The sequence below is a fragment of the Apium graveolens genome, chromosome 10 (assembly GCF_009905375.1).
Source record: "Apium graveolens cultivar Ventura chromosome 10, ASM990537v1, whole genome shotgun sequence".
In the NCBI taxonomy this organism is placed as follows: Eukaryota; Viridiplantae; Streptophyta; class Magnoliopsida; order Apiales; family Apiaceae; genus Apium; species Apium graveolens.
In genome coordinates this window covers 123,782,125-123,796,485 of record NC_133656.1, presented here as the reverse complement: position 1 = coordinate 123,796,485, position 14,361 = coordinate 123,782,125, and the positions used below count along the sequence as shown (strand labels likewise).

The following is a 14,361-nucleotide window of genomic DNA, read 5'->3' as shown; positions in this document are numbered from 1 at the left end:
CTTGGTATGTGGTGATTGATTGATATCCTAGTATTGGTTGTGCTTATTCGTCTTATGTGCGTAGCTAACATATAAGATAGCGTGTTAATCTCTATTGAAGCGACAGTGAATATAGAGGTTTAGAACTTGCCATGCTAGCATAGGTTCATGTATGTGTATGCATGATTCGTAGGTAACTCTAACCGTTTTACTTGCCCTATGTAATCAAGATAGATAACTTGTGCTTAAACCGTTATGTTGTCAAATTCTATAGACATATAGGGTCTCAATATAATTGGTGCCTATTCAGCTTCTATCTCTTTTGTGGATGTCTGGTAGAATGGTACTCGTGCAACGAAAGTTGGCGTTTATCAGTTTCGTGTTATCTGATTAGTGTCATCACCATCACATGCTAAGGTTAAGAACAATAAGGCTATTGAATGAAGTATTTAATGAAGTTAGGATCCCATGTTTATCATATATATTAATTTAACCTCAATTCTCTTAGTTAATGTTATTTAATATAATCTCTTAGTTTAATAAAAACCCAATTTGTTATTTGTCTTAGCATTGAGCGATAACCATACATTGTTACATAGGTGCATAAATTGAACTTAACCTAAACCAGTCTCTGTGGGAACGAATCTGATTTATATCTTATACTACTTGCGAACGCGTATACTTGCGTGAATATTAGCGCGTGTTTTTGCCCTAACAAGTTTTTGGCGCCGCTGCCGGGGACTCGGTGTTAATTTTTAGTTTATGTGCTTGTCATCAGTGGTCGTTAAAGTTCACTGACTCGGATTCTTTTACTTTCACGGTTTATTTGTTTGTGTTTCAGGTACTCATTACAATGGGAGATCCAGCAGCACGAACGAAAGCCTTGATGGATTTTTCTCAACCCAAGATCAATGACATTCAATCTAGCATTGTCCGGCCAGCTATCACAGCTAATACCTTTGAGATCAAGCCTGGCATAATTCAATGGGTACAGATTTCAGTCCAGTTTGGGGGTTCTCCAACGGAAGATCCCAATACACATATTAGGGATTTCATTGAAATATGCGACACCTTCAAGTTCAACGGTGTTTCTGAAGATGCTGTAAAGCTGAGACTGTTCCCATTCTCTCTGAAGGAAAAGGCTAAGAGCTGGTTACACTCTCTACCAGCTGGTTCGATTACTACTTGGGAAGATCTTGCTCAGAAGTTTCTTACTAAATTCTTCCCTATGGCGAAGACAGCTGCACTCAGGAATGCTATTACTCAATTTGCGCAGCAAACGGGAGAATCGCTAAGTGAAGCTTGGGAGCGCTACAAGGAGATGCTTAGGAAGTGTCCTCATCATGGAATTCCTGATTGGATGATAATCACTTATTTTTACAATGGGTTGGGAGCACAGTCCAGACACATGCTCGATGCATCATCAGGCGGAGCATTATGGGCAAAGAGCTATAGGGAAGCTTATGATCTAATTGAACTGATGGCTGCTAATGAATATCAGTATCCAACCCAGAGATATCCACAGGGCAAGGTAGCAGGAGTTCTTGAAGTGGATACAGCTACGGCTATCACTGCTCAACTAAAGGCATTGTATTACTCAATATGCGCAGCAAACGGGAGAATCGCTAAGTGAAGCTTGGGAGCGCTACAAGGAGATGCTTAGGAAGTGTCCTCATCATGGAATTCCTGATTGGATGATAATCACTTGTTTTTACAATGGGTTGGGAGCACAGTCCAGACACATGCTCGATGCATCATCAGGCGGAGCATTATGGGCAAAGAGCTATAGGGAAGCTTATGATCTAATTGAACTGATGGCTGCTAATGAATATCAGTATCCAACCCAGAGATATCCATAGGGCAAGGTAGCAGGAGTTCTTGAAGTGGATACAGCTACGGCTATCACTGCTCAACTAAAGGCATTGTCTATGAAGATCGATTCTCTAGCTAACTATGGTGTTAAGCAGATAATAAGTGTTTGTGAGCTGTGTGCAGGTCCGCATGCGACAGAGCAATGCGCTATATCTAGCGACTCAGCTCAGTTTGTGAGCAACTTTCAGAGATCGCAACAACCAGTTCCAGACACTTATCATCCTGACAACTGGAATCATCCTAACTTCAGCTGGAGCAACAATCAGAATGCGATGCAACATCCGTTCCAGCCGTTTGGAAATAAGCTGTTCAACTCTCTTGGTTTTCAGCAACAACTCCAACTTCAACAACAAACTCATGATGCAGGTCTATCTTCGAATGAAAAATCTGAATTAGAGGAGTTGAGGCTTATGTGCAAAAACCAGGCTCTTATATGCCAAAGCCAAGCTGTTTCTATCAAGACTCTGGAGAACCAAATAGGGCAAATTGCTAATGCTTTATTGAATCGACCACCAGGAACGCTTCCTAGTGATACAGAAGCCAATCCAGGAAAGAGGGAAGTTGAAGAACAGGTGAACGCCATCACCTTAAGGTCTGGAAAGGTCACAAGCCCCCAAGTTCAGCAAGACGAAGAGCCAGAAAAATCTCAAGATTCAGAAAATGCAGTTGTGGCTGAAGAAGATGTGCAGAAGGAAGTAGAGGTGGAACTAAGGAAGACTACTGTGGAACACACTCCTCCTGAGGGTAATACAGGGGAGAAACAGATTTATCCTCCACCTCCTTTTCCTAAAAGGCTGCAGAAGAAAAAGCTGGATAAGCAGTTTGAGAAGTTTCTGGAGGTGTTCAAGAAACTTCATATCAACATACCTTTCGCTGAAGCTCTTGAACAGATGCCTAGCTATGCGAGGTTTATGAAAGGTATTCTCTCTCGGAAAGTGAAGCTCGATGACTTAGAGACCATTGCTCTAACGGAGGAATGCAGTGCTGTGCTGCAACAGAAGTTGCCTCCGTAGCTTAAAGATCCTGGAAGCTTCACTATTCCTTGCACCATCGGAAACTTGTCGTTCGACAAGTGTTTATGTGATTTAGGAGCTAGCATCAATCTGATGCCCTTATCTATCTTCAAGAAGCTTGGTCTGCCTGAGCCGAAACCAACATACATGTCATTGCAACTAGCTGACCGTTCCATCGCTTATCCACGAGGTATAGTGGAGGATGTCTTGGTCAAGGTGGATAAACTCTTCTTCCCTGCTGACTTTGTAATTCTTGATTTCGAGGAAGATAAGAAGATTCCCATTATCTTGGGAAGACCATTCTTGGCTACAGGCCGAACTATGATCGATGTGCAAAAAGGAGAGCTTACGATGAAGGTTCATGATCAAAAGGTCACTTTCAATGTATTCAAGGAAATAAAATTACCCACAGCTAAAGAGGAGTGCTTTAAAGTAGAGCAAATTCAGGTTTTGAATGCACCTCTGTGGAAGAGGAAGTTGGATGTGCCATTCGATTCTCTTAGGTTAGCAGAGCTGAAAATTTCTCAGGAGCGTCTCGAGCCATCTATTGAAGATGCTCCCACACTTGAGCTCAACCCACTACCAGATTACTTGAGATATTCATTGTTAGGTGCACCCCTTGATAAGGGGTTGGGATATATCTTTGATGATATAGAGGGTAGCCGAACGGATCCTCCAGTGCCTATAGAGGGTTCTTCTCATGTGCAGCAGATAGTTGATAGGACTGGTGTTGGTGATGAGCACTATAGGAGAGTAACTAGGCGTATGGAGGCCATGCACGATATTCACCGTCATTTTGCTGCAGATTTGACACATGGTTTCGGTACTGTTGTTCGAGACACTGGTGGCGAGGTTGATTGGCCACCTGATCCTCCACCCGACGAGGGTGAATCTCCCGCTAATTAGGTATGCCTGAAATCCTTATTATTGCCTTCAATGAGGACATTGAAAATTTTAAGTATGGGGGTGGTAGTTAAGGAATATTGTGTGTGTGTCATTTAGTTGCATATTCATGATAGTTTAGTTCATATAGTTGCATAATTTATGCCATATAGTTTTTTTTATGAATGTCATGTAGCTCATGCATTTACCATGATCCCTTTTGCAATGATTTATCGACTGAATTGTGATATTGATGCGAGTGTAGTGATAGCATTAAAATGATATTAAGTTGTGTAGGTTGATATGCATGCTAGAAACAATTATAAGTCCACTAAGTCTTAGAGAATGCGAAAGGGCTAGATTGTGTTATGATTTGGTTGTTTTCAAGGTCAATCTACTTATTATGCTTAGAATTCGATTATAGGTTCTTAGTGATAAAGACATGAAAAAGAAAAATTTTGGAAAAAAAATATGGAAGTTGTTGCTAGTTGTGGCTAGGCGTCAAATGGCTAGTAGCCGGCTCGCGTATGTTGCGAGTAGTCTAGGGTTGAGCAAGATGGAGCGAAACACACTTGCTCAGAAATTAAAAAAAAAAAAATTGGCATAATTGATCAAGAGTGGGCTCTTTGGTATTCGAGTTATTAAGTTCTTAGGGGACTTTGTGCCTAGCGACCTAAGGCTTTTAGAGTCTGGGATACGCTAACCTAACGCTCGTTACATGGATATCATTGTATAAGTCTTTTGTGGACCTCACTCATTGCACGGTCAAATAAGCATTTGAGTTGTAAATAAAAAGCACGATTCCATAGTAAGCTCCAGAGTTCTTGTAGTGTTGTATATCACTTTGTGCCTGAAATTTTTATTCTTTGTATAATCGTAGGATTGCCTTGAGGATAGTCTAGTCATAGTAATTGGTCTAGTTCCGAAGCATATCTGTTAAGCATTTGCACACACCACGTTTCTGGCTGTATGTCCGTTTGCATGAGTTTATTGATCTTTAGTTGTCTAACTGCATTCGTTGAGATGTGGCAATTCGGTTGATTAATTGTAGTAAGGGGGATCGCTGCATTTTCATATAGATTGTATTCATTCATATTTTTATTTGTTTTTGAGTCTGTGACTCTTGAGGGCAAGCATCGATTTAAGTTTGGGGGTGTGATAAGTGACATTTTATACCACTTAGAATGTCTTAAAATGGCTTAAATTGGTGTCTTGAAATCAAGTATTTTGTGTATTTGATGCGTTTTTCTAGTGTTCATGCATTTCAGGGTATTAGTTGCATTTCGGGGGAGGAATCATCAAGAATAAGCCTTGGCATGTGTTCACCATTGCGAGAGGAAAGGAACGGGCAGATTACGGCGAAGAAACGGAGCAAACTTGGATTTTTTCCAGTGGAGGCCTGCGCGCCCGCGCAGCTATGCTGAGCGGCCGCGCAGGGTCGGGAATTTTGCTGAATTATTTTAGACTTCTACTTCTGTTTGGCTTCCAACTTCTATGTAATCTGAGTTTTATGGGACTATTATATAAGTAGATTTGAGACGTTTTCACAGGGGGAATTAAGAAGAAGAAGAAGATTGTGTTTTACGCAAGAAGCGAAGGGGATACCAAGGAGAAGACCTAGAAGCACAGAACAACTCCGAAAAAGAAGATCTTGTTTTCAACTTGTGATTCTTTGAATTAGTTGTAACTTTGGATGTTCGTTTTCGTTCTTGTTGAACCTAGATCTCGTTTATTCATACTTTAATTATTATTTAGTTTATTAAGACCTTGTTTATACCATGCTTTCATTGGAACCCATGGTGACGATGAGTTCGATTATGGGCTAATCGTTGTCATGGGATTCTAGCGAATTTACTTATGAATTTCAATAGTTAATTGTTTCGATATCTTGGTATGTGGTGATTGATTGATATCCTAGTATTGGTTGTGCTTATTCATCTTATGTGCGTAGCTAACATATAAGATAGCGTGTTAATCTCTATTGAAGCGACAGTGAATATAGAGGTTTAGAACTTGCCATGCTAGCATAGGTTCATGTATGTGTATGCATGATTCGTAGGTAACTCTAACCGTTTTACTTGCCCTATGTAATCAAGATAGATAACTTGTGCTTAAACCGTTATGTTGTCAAATTCTATAGACATATAGGGTCTCAATATAATTGGTGCCTATTCAGCTTCTATCTCTTTTGTGGATGTCTGGTAGAATGGTACTCGTGCAATGAAAGTTGGCGTTTATCAGTTTCATGTTATCTGATTAGTGTCATCACCATCACATGCTAAGGTTAAGAACAATAAGGCTATTGAATGAAGTATTTAATGAAGTTATGATCCCATGTTTATCATATATATTAATTTAACCTCAATTCTCTTAGTTAATGTTATTTAATATAATCTCTTAGTTTAATAAAAACCCAATTTGTTATTTGTCTTAGCATTGAGCGATAACCATACATTGTTGCATAGGTGCATAAATTGAACTTAACCTAAACCAGTCTCTGTGGGAACGAATCTGATTTATATCTTATACTACTTAATTAACCACTTAACTAACACTTCAATTATATAAGTAAACATGGGAGATCGTATTGTTCAAGCTGATCCAGCTCTTATGGATTTTTCTCGGCCTAAAATTGATGACATTCAGTCAAGCATCCTTCATCCGGCTATTCAAGCTAACACCTTTGAAATCAAGCCGGACACTATTCAGATGGTGCAGAATTCTGTTTCTTTTGGAGGAGCGGCAACTGAAGACCCCAACATGCACATAAGGAATTTTGTCGAGATCTGCAGCACTTTTAAGTATAATGGCGTGACTGATGAGGCTATCAAGTTGAGGCTTTTCCCATTCTCACTGAGGGATAAGGCTAAAGACTGGTTACATTCTGAACCAGCTGGGTCCATCACTACGTGGCAAGATCTTGCGCAAAAGTTTCTGGTGAAGTTTTATCCAATGGCAAAGACTGCTTCTATGAGGAGTGCTCTTACTCAGTTTGCGCAGCAACCTACAGAATCTATGTGCGAGGCTTGGGAACGCTACAAGGAAATGTTGAGAAAATGTCCATATCATGGAATGCCGGATTGGATGGTGATCACTGGTTTCTATAATGGTTTGGGGGCCCAATCTCGGCCCATGCTCGATGCAGCAGCTGGAGGAGCCTTATGGGCTAAAAGCTATACTGAGGCGTATAATCTTATAGAGACGATGGCTGCAAATGAGCATCAAAACCCAACTCAGAGGATGACGTCAGGCAAGGTAGCAGGTATTCTGGAAGTTGATGCAGCCACCGCTATTGCAGCCCAGCTCCAAGCGCTATCAATGAAGGTTGATTCTCTGGCTACATATGGAGTTAATCAAATAGCTATGGTTTGTGAGCTTTATGCAGGTTCTTATGCTACGGATCAGTGTTCTCTTGTCAACGAATCTGTTCAGTATGTGAATAATTATCAGCGACAACAGCAGCCTGTGCCAGCGACCTATCATCCTAATAACAGAAATCATCCAAATTTCAGCTGGGGGAATAATCAGAATGCTATTCAGCCACCATATCAGCAAGGAGTGAGTAAACAGTTTAACCCACCTGGATTCCAGCAACCACAGCAGTATGCTACAAGGCAATCATATCCTCAACAGGGAAGTATAGCTGCACCCACTAGTGCTGATTTTGAGAAACTTAAGCTGTTGTGCAAGAGTCAGGCGGTTTCTATCAAGACCTTGGAAAATCAAATCGGTCAATTAGCCAATGTAGTGCTCAATCGTCAACCTGGCACTCTTCCCAGTGACACGGAAGTACCAGGCAGGAAGGAAGCTAAAGAGCAAGTCAAGGCTATTACCTTAAGGTCTGAAAAAGTGGCTGATGCTGAAAAGGCAAAGGAAGTCGAAGCTGAAGTTAGAGATGAAGAATCTAAGCAAAAGGAGAAAGCGGCGGAACCAAGGAAGACTACTGTTGAACACACTCTGCCTGAGGCTAATATAGGGGAGAAACAGCTCTATCCTCCACCACCTTTTCCTAAGAGATTGCAGCAACAAAAGCTGGATAGACAGTTCGGGAAGTTTCTGGAGGTGTTCAAGAAACTTCACATCAATATACCTTTCGCTGAGGCTCTGGAACAAATGCCTAGTTATGCGAAGTTTATGAAGACTATTCTTGCAAGGAAGGTGAAACTGGATGACCTTGAAACCGTTGCTCTCACGGAAGAATGTAGCGCTGTTCTGCAGCAAAAGTTACCACCAAAACTGAAAGATCCAGGAAGCTTCACCATTCCTTGCACCATTGGCAATCTAACTTTTGACAAGTGCCTTTGTGATTTGGGAGCAAGCATTAATCTGATGCCGTTGTCGATCTTTAAAAAGCTGGATCTGCCTGATCCAAAACCCACATACATGTCGCTACAATTGGCTGACCGTTCCATTACTTACCCAAGGGGGATAGTTGAGGATGTGCTCGTCAAGGTGGATAAGCTCTTCTTTCCAGCAGATTTTGTTATTCTGGATTTTGAGGAAGATAAGAAGATTCCCATAATCTTGGGAAGGCCTTTCTTGGCTACTGGCCATACCTTGATAGATGTGCAAAAAGGTGAACTTACTATGCGGGTCCAAGATCAGGAGGTGACCTTCAATGTATTCAAGGCAATGAAATTCCCTACAGAAGATGAGGAGTGCTTAAAAGTGGATGTGATTGATACTGCGATTACTTCGGAACTCGATCACATGCTAATGTCTGATGCATTGGAAAAGGCCTTAGTGGGGGATTTTGACAGTGATGATGAAGATAGCAACGAGCAATTACAATATCTGAACGCTTCTCCATGGAAGCGAAAGCTGGACATACCATTTGAATCTCTTGGTACTTCTGACCTCAAGAACGCTGAAGGGAAGCTCAAACCATCAATAGAGGAAGCACCTACCTTGGAGCTCAAACCATTACCAGAACACTTGAGGTATGCTTTTTTAGGTGATTCATCTACGTTACCTGTTATTATTTCATCTGACCTTTCAGGTAGTGAGGAAGACAAGCTCTTAAGGATTTTGAGAGAATTCAAATCGGCTATAGGATGGACCATAGCAGACATCAAGGGGATAAGTCCTTCATATTGTATGCATAAAATTCTGCGAGAGGAAGGTAGTAAGCCAACTGTGGAACAGCAGCGAAGACTGAATCCCATCATGAAGGAGGTGGTGAAGAAAGAAATTCTGAAATGGCTAGATGCAGGCATCATTTATCCTATTTCTGACAGCTCATGGGTGAGCCCCGTACAATGTGTACCTAAGAAGAGAGGTATCACTGTGGTCGCAAATGAAAAGAATGAGCTCATCCCTACTCGAATAATTACAGGATAGAGAGTATGTATGGATTATAGAAAATTGAACAAAGCCACAAGGAAGGATCACTTCCCCCTTCCATTTATTGATCAAATGCTTGACAGATTGGCGGGTCATGAGTATTTTTGTCTTCTGGATGGTTATTCCGGGTATAATCAGATTTGTATTGCACCAGAGGATCAGGAAAAGACTACCTTCACTTGTCCATTTGGCACATTTGCTTTTCGCAGAGTTTCGTTTGGGTTATGTGGCGCCCCGGCCACTTTTCAGAGATGTATGATGGCTATATTCTCTGACATGATTGGAAATAACGTCGAAGTGTTCATGGATGACTTCTCCATCTTTGGACACTCATATGATGAATGTTTGAATAATCTGCGCGCCGTACTCAAAAGATGCGTGGAAACTAATTTGGTGCTTAATTGGGAGAAATGTCATTTTATGGTGCGTGAAGGCATTATCCTTGGGCATAAGGTCTCTAGCAAGGGTCTGGAGGTGGACAAGGCCAAGGTGGGAGTCATTGAAAATCTTCCCCCACCTAATTCTGTGAAAGGAATCCGTAGTTTTCTTGGTCATGCGGGTTTTTATCGGCGATTCATCAAGGACTTTTCAAAGATATCTAAGCCGTTGTGCGATTTGCTTGAGAAAGATATGTCGTTCTAATTTGATGATGAATGTTTGGCAGCATTCGAGACTCTCAAGAAGAGTTTGATCACTGCACCAGTTATTACAGCACCAGATTGGACAGAACCGTTTGAGATGATGTGTGATGCGAGTGATTATGCGGTAGGTGCAGTTCTGGGACAGCGCAAAAAAATCTCTTCCATGTGGTCTACTATGCGACTATTCGCTATCTGGTTTCTAAGAAGGATTCGAAGCCGAGACTCATTCGTTGGGTGCTTTTACTTCAGGAATTTGAGTTAGAGATCAAAGATAGAAAAGGTACTGAGAATCAAGTAGCTGACCATCTCTCTAGGTTGGAGAATCCCGATTCTACTTCACAAGATAGGACGTTAATCAATGAATCTTTTCCGGATGAGAAGTTGTTTGCAATTCAGGAGGAAGAACCATGGTTTGCAGATATTGTAAACTATCTCGTCAGCAATATAATGCCTCTTAATTTGACATCCGCTCAAAAGAAGAAGTTTCTGCATGAGGTGAAGTGGTATATGTGGGATGAACCATATTTGTTTAGACAGGGAGCTGACCAGATCATCAGGAAATGTATCCCGTTCTGTGAGACGGAGGGGATATTACGAGACTGCCATTCCACGGTTTATGGTGGACACTATGGAGGTGAGAAGAAGGCAGCTCGTATTCTGCAAGCAGGTTTTTTCTGGCCTACTTTGTTCAAGGATGCTCATCAGTTTGTTTTAAGGTGTGATCGTTGCCAAAGGGTGGGAAATTTGTCAAGAAAGGATGAGATGTCATTAAATGTGATGCTTGAAGTCGAGGTCTTTGATGTGTGGGGAATAGATTTCATGGGGCCTTTTATCACATCTTGCAATAATCAGTACATCTTGCTGGCAGTCGATTATGTCTCAAAATGGGTCGAAGTTAAAGCTTTACCGACAAATGATGCAAAGGCAGTGCTAAATTTTCTTCATAAGCAAATTTTCACAAGGTTTGGAACACCTCGGGTAATCATAAGTGATGAAGGATCGCATTTTTGCAACCGTACGTTCACTTCTATGATGCAGCGTTATAATGTGAATCATCGAGTAGCTACTGCCTATCATCCGCAAATAAATGGTCAAGCGGAAGTGTCTAACAGAGAGATAAAGCGTATTCTAGAGAAGGTTGTTTGTCCGTCAAGGAAGGATTGGTCTTTAAAGCTCGATGAAGCTGTTTGGGCTTACAGAATAGCATACAAAACTCCACTTGGGATGTCACCGTTTCAGTTGGTGTACGGTAAGGGATGTCATCTACCGGCGGAGCTTGAGCATAAGGCCTCCTGGGCATTGAAAAAATTGAACCTGGATTTAGATGCAGCTGGTAAGAAAAGAATGCTTCAGCTTAATGAACTTGATGAATTTCGACTTCAAGCGTACGAGAATAACAAAATGTATAAGGAAAAGGTGAAGAGGTGGCACGATAGGAAGCTACATCCTAAGTTATTTGTGCCAGGGCAACAAGTTCTTTTATTCAACTCTCAGCTCCGACTTTTTCCTGGGAAGTTGAAATCAAGGTGGTCTGGACCTTTTATTGTCAAAACTGTGTTTCCACATGGAGCTGGGAAATTTTTGAGAATGATTCGGACCAAGCATTCAAGGTTAACGGTCAGCGGTTGAAGCACTACTATGGGGACATGGCAAACCGAGAGGTGGTTAGTGCCATTTTGTTGACTACTTGAGAAAGGTACGGAACGTCAAGCTAATGACGAAAAAGAAGCGCTGCGTGGGAGGCAACCCATGAATTGTTGTTACAGGAACCCTTAGAAGTTAATAACCTATCCAAAAACATAAAAAAATCAGAAAACAGGGGCTGAAAAAATTTCTTTCCAGAGACCCTCTGCGCGCCCGCGCAGCTATGCTGAGCGGCCGCGCAGGGGTCGAGTTCCAGAAAAATTTTTACAGTTCAGAAAAAAAAAAAACAAACAAAAACACAAAAACAGTTTTAGCCCATAAACCCACGAATTGTTCCCACTACCCCATCATTTTATCCCTTAATTCCCAAACCCTAATCTAATCCACACCCTATATATACATACACCTATCCTACATATCTCCCACAAAACTTCCTACACTTAAACCCTCTCACAAACATCAAAAATCAGTTCTTACACACTTTTATTCACGAATCAATGGCACCCAAGAGAGCACGCACTATTGACAGCAGCAGCACAGTTCCTACTGCTGATTCATCGAGGGGTACTGCTGCAAGACCTCGGTTAACTGACAGAGCTGCGGAGGAGGAGTACACTAGGCTGTTGGGGAAGCCGATTCTGAAGGAGAGGGGATTTTTACCATCAGGGAGGGATGGTGAGTTGTTGCCCATGATTGCAGAGAAGGGGTGGATAGCTTTTTGTGAGTCACTCGAAGCAGTACCGATGAGCGTTGTTCGCGAGTTCTACGCGAACGCGAAGGCTGAAAAGAATGGGTTTTCTGTAGTCCGTGGGCTGACGGTTGATTATCATCCTGCGGCGATTCGCCGTGTGATTGGACAGTGAGAGAGGAAGCCTGAGGAGGAGAAATGGAATGAAAAGACTGCTGAGGATTTTGACTTGGATTTGATTTGTGCGACTCTCTGTCGACCGGGCACAGTTTGGACCCGCAGTCCAGGCAATAATGAGTATCGTCACTTTCCGACGATCGCCATGAACAGGTATGCCCGTGCATGGAATGCATTTATATGTGCTAATATTTTGCCTTCTTCACACGAGGTCACAGTTGAGAGAGCACAGTTGTTGTGGGGAATTCTGCATGATGAGTACTATGTGGACCTTGGTGAGTTTATCTACCAAGGAATTCTGAAGTTTTTGAGGGGAGCAAAGCATATGAACATCCCTTATGCATCCACGGTTACGAAGCTATGCCGAGCAGTGGGAGTGAACTGGCCGGCTCATGAGCAGTTGCAGTTGCCAACAGCTCCGATTGATTCTGGCACTCTGAATGGGATGCAGGAGTGGACCGGTGGTGAGCCTGGGGAGCATGGGCTGGGTTATCGTCTTCCAGGAGGGCGTCCAGCACGAGGTGCTACTATGGCTAGGCCAGGGCGTGGTGAGGCTGGTTCTTCGAGAGCTCAGGAGGGTGCTGGGATGGGTGATGCCCAGTATAGGAGGCTTTCACGGCGGATGGATGCCATGTATGAGACGCAGAGCAGGTTTGCTCAGGAGCTCACCCTTGCGTTAGGGACTGCTTTTCGAGGCCTTGGAGCTGATATCCAGTGGCCAGTTTTTGGTGAGGACTCTGCATACCCACCGCCTGATACTCCACCCACTGAGGGTGATGATGATGATGACTCCGAGTAGGTATACCCTGTGTTCCTTTCTACTACTTTCACTGAGGACAGTGAAGATTTTTAGTTTGGGGGTGGTAGTTAAGGAATATTATGTGTGTGTCATTTAGTTGCATATTCATGATAGTTTAGTTCATATAGTTGCATAATTTATGCCATTTAGTTTTTTTTATGAATGTCATGTAGCTCATGCATTTACCATGATCCCTTTTGCAATAAGTTATCGACTGAATTGTGATATTGATGCGAGTGTAGTGATAGCATTAAAGTGATATTAAGTTATGTAGGTTGATATGCATGCTAGAAACAATTGTAAGTCCACTAAGTCTTAAAGAATGCGTAAGGGCTAGATTGTTGTTATGATTTGGTTGTTTTCAAGGTCAATCTACTTATTATGCTTAGAATTCGATTATAGGTTCTTAGTGATAAAGACATGAAAAAAGAAAAAAATTTGGAGAAAAAAAATATGGAAGTTGTTGCTAGTTGTGGCTAGGCGTCAAATGGCTAGTAGCCGGCTCGCATATGTTGCGAGTAGTCTAGGGTTGAGCAAGATGGAGCGAAACGCACTTGCTCAGAAGTTAAAAAAAAAAAAAAAATTTGCATAATTGATCAAGAGTGGGCTCTTTGGTATTCGAGTTATTAAGTTCTTAGGGGACTTTGTGCCTAGTGACCTAAGGCTTTTAGAGTCTGGGATCCGCTAACCTAACGCTCGTTACATGGATACCATTGTATAAGTCTTTTGTGGACCTCACTCATTGCACGGTCAAATAAGCATTTGAGTTGTAAATAAAAAGCACGATTCCGTAGTAAGCTCCAGAGTTCTTGTAGTGTTGTATATCACTTTGTGCCTAGAATTTTTATTCTTTGTATAATCGTAGGATTGCCTTGAGGATAGTCTAGTCATAGTAATTGGTCTAGTTCCGAAGCATATCTGTTAAGCATTTGCACACACCACGTTTCTGGCTGTATGTCCGTTTGCATGAGTTTATTGATCTTTAGTTGTCTAACTGCATTCGTTGAGATGTGACAATTTGGTTGGTTAATTGTAGTAAGGGGGATCGTTGCATTTTCATATAGATTGCATTCATGCATATTTTTATTTGTTTTTGAGTCTGTGACGCTTGAGGACAAGCATCGATTTAAGTTTGGGGGTGTGATAAGTGGCATTTTATACCACTTAGAACGTCTTAAATTGGTGTCTTGAAATCAAGTATTTTGTGTATTTGATGCGTTTTTCTAGTGTTTATGCATTTCAGGGTATTAGTTGCATTTCGGGGGAGGAATCATCAAGAATAAGCCTTGGCATGTGTTCACCATTGCGAGAGGAAAGGAATGG

The 14,361-nt window shown here is 41.8% G+C and overlaps 2 non-coding genes across 2 annotated transcripts; both read right to left on the bottom strand.

Annotated features, from left to right (window-relative positions):
• Positions 1-1,222: 1,222 nt before the first annotated feature.
• Positions 1,223-1,329, bottom strand: LOC141694966 (small nucleolar RNA R71). Its single transcript, XR_012564243.1, has one exon. It is a non-coding gene; the product is annotated as a small nucleolar RNA R71 (small nucleolar RNA).
• A 227-nt stretch (positions 1,330-1,556) lies between these two features.
• Positions 1,557-1,663, bottom strand: LOC141694256 (small nucleolar RNA R71). The gene has a single exon (XR_012563576.1). It is a non-coding gene; the product is annotated as a small nucleolar RNA R71 (small nucleolar RNA).
• Between the last annotated feature and the right edge of the window lie 12,698 nt (positions 1,664-14,361).